Genomic DNA, 6,000 nt, shown 5'->3' with positions numbered 1-6,000 from the left:
CAAAGTTGTGGACCTCTGTTTTAGGTCCTTACTCAACTCATATAAGAAGTGTTGGGGCATTCAAGGTGCCCGATTTCCTTGAAGAGTTGACAGCACAGACTAGTGCTTACTTTTGCTTTCTGAGAACTGCTATACAAGAGATGCTATATGGAAATGCTACATAAGGACAACTTCTCTACTGGTTTATTCGTTCTTTCATCTACTGACTCAGTCCTCAGATTCAGTTCCTACCAAGGGCTGCAGGAATGGCTAAGAAGTATAGTCCTCAACTTCTCTGTTACTGTAATCAACAGCAGCAGCTGAATCCCATGTCTCAGCTTTTTCCTATCAACTTGTTTCTAGGCTTATAGAACCACTCTATTTTTGAACTTTCTTTTAGCCCCAGATGTATCAGTTTTTCTTTTCTTTCTTCTTCCTTCCTTTCTTCTTTCTTCCTTCCTCTTCCTGTCTCTGTCTCTCTATCTTTCTGTCTCTTTTAGCAAAACCTGGGCTCTCCTGAAGGCATCATATCCTCCTGGAGCATTCTGATTTTATTTTATGTCTCCCTGCTTGGCTGTCCTCCTCTTCCTGACTAGCTAGCATTCATCCATCCTCCCACTCTTGTCCTGAATAGCTACTCTGGAGTCTTCCTGGGCTTGGGCAAATGTTGCTGCTTTGTTCTGCAGAGTTCCTTACGTGAAGCAGAATTGATCAGAAGAGAAACCTATCAGACAAGAGAAGGAGCAATGCTGCGTTTGGTGTCCAAATAGTGCGTTAAATCAGTAAATTCCTGGTAATCATTTGAGAAGACAAAGAGAAAGGTTAGGCAATTTGAGTGCTTACTAGTCTGTGACTGCACATGTTGTATGAGCCAAGGGCAGCCTTGGGTAGGGCATGCAGCAGCAGATGAACATATGCAGGACTTTTTTGTATCTTTACAAGATGGGATCCACAGTAATAAAAACCCAGAGGATAATAGTCCCACTAAGCGTCTCTAAGTGAAGCAATTCCAGAAGGCCTGGTGTATATCGAAGAATGCATTGAAGAGGGCTTCTGAGGTGGCTAGTGAGTGGGTAAATGAAGCACATAAACTGGGAAATCTGAGTAATACTGCAGATTCTTTGTCTTTTCTGCTGATGTTGCGATAACCGGAGTTAATTACATGGCCTGTATTGTCTAGCAGCTCTGATGCTAGAGGGAAAAGAAACTATGAGCAGGGCCAGTGTGGAATCCACAGCCTGAATCTGCTCTTCACCCCTTGCTGCTCTGAAAGCAGGCCATGTCCTCATTCAGGATTAGGATAGGAAGACATGGAAGGCTCTATACACCACTTTCATAATCATTCTTTGCGCTCTACCGCATCTGTTGATTTCTATCTTTCATTTTGTACACAGGCTGGACATTCCACAAGATTCATGTTCAGGTCCTTAACTGCTTACCTGCTACCAGAACTGACATATGAGAGACACCCAGCAATGTTGATTTATGCCAATGCTCAGTGTTCCATAAAAGTTTTGCCATTTTGAGATATCTAGAGTGAAGTAAGCATAGCAGGAGGAAAATCTAAATTTTGTCCCTTAATTGTCAGTTCTTAAAACTTTATTTTTAATTTCTGGAGACCATCCTATAGCAGTCTTTATAATTTATACCTTGGTATTAGTCAGGGACTTTGAGGTTCTTTGGGTGTGGGGTGGGGAACTATTCTTAGGCTGCTGCTTTGTGCCTGAGGGAGGTCCCTGAGGCTTTTCAAAAGACAAGTGTAGGTGAATTTCCACCCAGGAGAGGAAGTAGATGGTATAATTGGCAGACTGGCATTTCCTTCCCTGAATGTAGTTATTCATCTATGGCGGGGGAGGGGACTCAAAGCAGTGAGGTCCCTCTAAAGGACTTGGAATTGAAGGAACACTATGCTGAACCAGGAAATTGAAATACCTATAAACTAAAACAAGTGGAGCTGTTCCAAAATATGTGAAATCATCATAATGAGCCTGAATGAATGACCCACTCGGGCATCAGCCCAGGCTGAAGGTGCTTGTCTATTTTGAAAAAGAAGATAAAGTGATAGGCTGCCTAGCTAATGTGCAGAATCCTGTGGGAGAGATACTGCTGTAATTTTGAAAGCGGACTATGGCCAGACTCCACCTCCTGGCAGTTAACACACTATACCAAAGGTCTGGGCACTCTGGTTGGGAAAAATGAAAGCTTAGGTTACTGCTTATCTATTAACAATCAGACAAAGAAAAATATAATTTGTTTCTCTATTTTGATGCCAAGATTTGCACACAATTTTCCCTCTTTTAACTTTTATTTATTCTTTAAAGATTTCATACATGTAATTGAACTTTATCAGCCTCCATCCAACTCCCTCACATTCCTCCCCACTCCATCCCCTTCCCATCTTCATGTCTTTTAGCATTTATTTGAAATTTTATTTTTTATAATCCACTGCAAAGAATTAGTGATACTTATTCGAAAATGAATGTTAGGTAATCCACAGCAGCATGGTCAAGTTACCAGGGGCCACTCCCATGAAAAACATGGGCTCTTCCTCTCCCACTTGCTGCTAATAGCTCCTCAGTTAACTAGAAGTTGTATATGAGTTTGTGCATTGTAGTGTTTAAGCCCTCTGGGAGACACCAAAGATTTAATTGCAATTCAAATTTAACTTAAATAAATTTATTTTACTGCTATCAGAAAGATGGCAGTCAAGTGACATCACATGCTGGAGAGGTTGTGAAGAAAGGGGAGCCCTTCTCCACTGCTGGTGGGAATGTAAACTTGTACAACCACTCTGGAAATCAATCTGTCACTTTCTCAGACAACTAGGAATAGCACTTCCTCAAGATCCAGCCATACCACTCCTAGGCATATATCCAAAAGAGGCTCAAGTACACAATAAAGATATTTGCTCAACCATGTTTGTAGCAGCTTTATTTGTAATAACCAGAAGCTGGAAACAGCCCAGATGCCCCTCAACTGAAGAATGGATACAGAAATTGTGGTACATCTACACAATGGAGTATTACTCAGCAATGAAAAATAAGGAAATCATGAAATTTGCAGGTAAATGGTGGGACCTGGAAAGGATCATCCTGAGTGAGCTGTCCTAGAAGCAAAAAGACACACACGGTATATACTCACTCATATAGACATACAACATAGGATAAACCTACTAAAACCTGTACATCTAAAGAAATTAAGCAAGAGATTGGACCCTGACTAAAACGCTCAATCCCCATCCTGAAAAGCAAAGAGGATGGACAACAGAAAAAGAAGAAAACAGGAAACAACCTAGGAATCTGCCACAGAGGGCCTCTAAAAGGCTCTGCCCTGCACACTATCAAAACAGATGCTGAGCCTGATTACCAACTGCTGGGCAGAGTGCCTGGAATTTTATGTAAGAAGTGGGAAAGAGTAAGCGCTGGAGAGGACAGGAACCTCACCAGGAGAGCAACAGAACGAGAAAATTTGAACACAGGGAACTTCCCAGAGACTCATACTCTAACCTAGAACCCCTGCACAGATATAGCCCATGGCAGTTTAGTGTCCAAGTGGGTTACATAGTAATGGGAAGAGGGACTCCCTCTGACATAATCTGATTGGCCTGCTCTTTGATCACCTCCCCCTGAGGGGAGGACCAACCTTACCAGGCCACAGATGATGACAATGCAGCCACTTCTGATGAGAACTGATAGATCAGAAGGAAGCAGAGGAGGACCTCCCCTATCAGTGGACTTGGGGAGGGGCATGCATGAAGAAGGGGGAGGGAGGGTGAGATCAGGAGGGGAGGAGGGGGGGTTATGGGAGGATACAAAATGTATAAAGTGTAATTAATAAAAAGAAAGACGACAGTCTTAGAACCAAACAGCATGCTCTTTAGAAGAGGGAGTGGTAAAGTGGGGTTTTAAAGGTGAACATCAGAAAGGTGTATATTACAGCTATCCATGGAAGCCACAGCTGAGTTAGAAAGTTGTTTTAATTCCCTCAGTTGTTTCTTACTTTCCTGCTATATAGTAATAAAATGTCCAACGTCATCCCTTTCCCATAGCTATAAGCAAGTATTACAGAAGCAAAGGCAGGTCTTAATTTCTCACAGCCCATCATCTTATTCTTATCTCACCTGCAGGCCACTAGGCTCTCCTAGGCATTCCAGAGCAAAAGGTCAATGGCTCTTAAGAGATGCCTGACTCCATATTAAGTGTCTTTTACCATCACAGGGGACCTGTGTAAATTATTACTCAGGTTCGAGCACTCTAATGACTGGGATAAAGCAGTGAATTTCTGGGCAGACAAACGCACAGTGCTGTCAGGTTAGGGCTGGCTGTCACAGTCCCACAAAATCATATCTCCAGCTCTAGATCTTCCTTTTTGTTTTTAAAGCTTCAGTCATATCTCTAAGTATGTAAAACTCATACATTGAGTTTTCTACCTGTTCCTCACAAGAGCCCTGTCATGAAGCTTAAAATAGATTTCCATAAGTTTCTGGGGTAATATGTCTCAAAGTCTAAGGGGTATAGATTGTGAAATTTGAAAACAAGTTTCTGCATCAATAACATGTTCACATTTCAAGTGTTGCATTAAATTGCCAAAAATCATAAGAAGTTCCCCATATCACCGAATATTACTGAATATTCTTGTGGCCACTTAGCATTTAAGTAGTCAGTCATTCCTTGATCACAATATACACTATTTTTGCATTATTCAGTATACTTTCCACTTATTTCTTAATACACTTGCTAGACCAGGAACAACAACAATTTAAAAATAAAAAAATTAAAGGTCTGACAATTGGGGTAAAATAAATCTAAACTTCTCTTTATCCTCTTCCCCTGAAAGAAGATGATTGACTTCTTTTTTAAAAATACATGGCAGTTTGGGGCTTATCCAACATAAATTAGACTTAGCATTAACTTAAAAAATAATAGACACAGAGACTTGTAATGTAGTCAATAAACAGTAAGAGCATTTGTGGGATTTGATGTACATTTCAAGAAAGAATGGGAAAAGAGAACTTAATAGCAATGAGATATGTTCAGAAACTGGCTAGTTGGAATCATGGCCCAGGGTACAGCAAGGGTTTAACTACAGTGATTGATAGGCAATGCCTGAATTAGGAAGAGTTAACAAGGATGATCAGAGGTGCCATAGCCATGTGATGGTGCTACCCACAATTACCACACACATAATTTTTAACATGTATATGTTAGGGCTCAGGAAGCCCAGACATTCACAAATGAGCTCAAGCTGGACTACAGAAGGATTTCCGGTGGTTAGAAGAAAAGCAGCATTCCTCAGAAACTTGTGATTCTCCAAAGGAGTCCATCCCCCAGTTACTTGACCTTATAATCCACATGATTTGTCTAACCCAATATCTCTCACACTCTCTCATCTCTCGTTATGCTCTTCCTCTGGCTATCTCCATTATGCTCTCCTGCTTCCCCAGCCCTGGTCATGTGCAGCCTGGGTATTTTCTCTCTCTCATTCACAATAAAAACCTTTCGCCTGATGGAAGGGTCGTGTCAGCAGTCTCTTCGCTGCACCCATTGCATACAGTATCTTATTTAATACTCAAAAATATAGAGAAAAATCGTTTTCTTTAGACATGATCTCATGTTTCTCATATTATCCTCAAACTCAATTCTCTCTTCTCAATATCCCTCTCTCCTTTCTTCTCTCCCCTTTCCTTGTTTTTTTTTTCATTACTTTGATACTTATATGTTTCCTTTGCTGATTCTCTCTCTAAACCTATAAAATCAGTAGAACTCCATTAGCCCATTTAGTAATTGGTTGGGTCTCTTGAACTTCCTTATGTATAACTAGATCTTAATCCCCTTTCTGATGTGTAGTTGATAATCATTTTTCCATTTTGCAAGCTATCGTTTTACTCTGGTGACTGTTTCTTTATTTGTTTAATTTTTACGTCATCCTATTGTCAATTCTTGTGATTATTTCCTATGCTGCTGGAGCTGTTTTTAAGAGGTCTTTGAATAGCCTGCATCTTGAAATGCATTATGAATGTTT

The sequence above is a fragment of the Psammomys obesus genome, unplaced genomic scaffold (genome assembly GCF_907164565.1).
Source record: "Psammomys obesus unplaced genomic scaffold, mPsaObe1.curated_primary_1811, whole genome shotgun sequence".
Lineage (NCBI taxonomy): Eukaryota > Metazoa > Chordata > Mammalia > Rodentia > Muridae > Psammomys > Psammomys obesus.
This window is presented reverse-complemented; position numbering follows the sequence as displayed.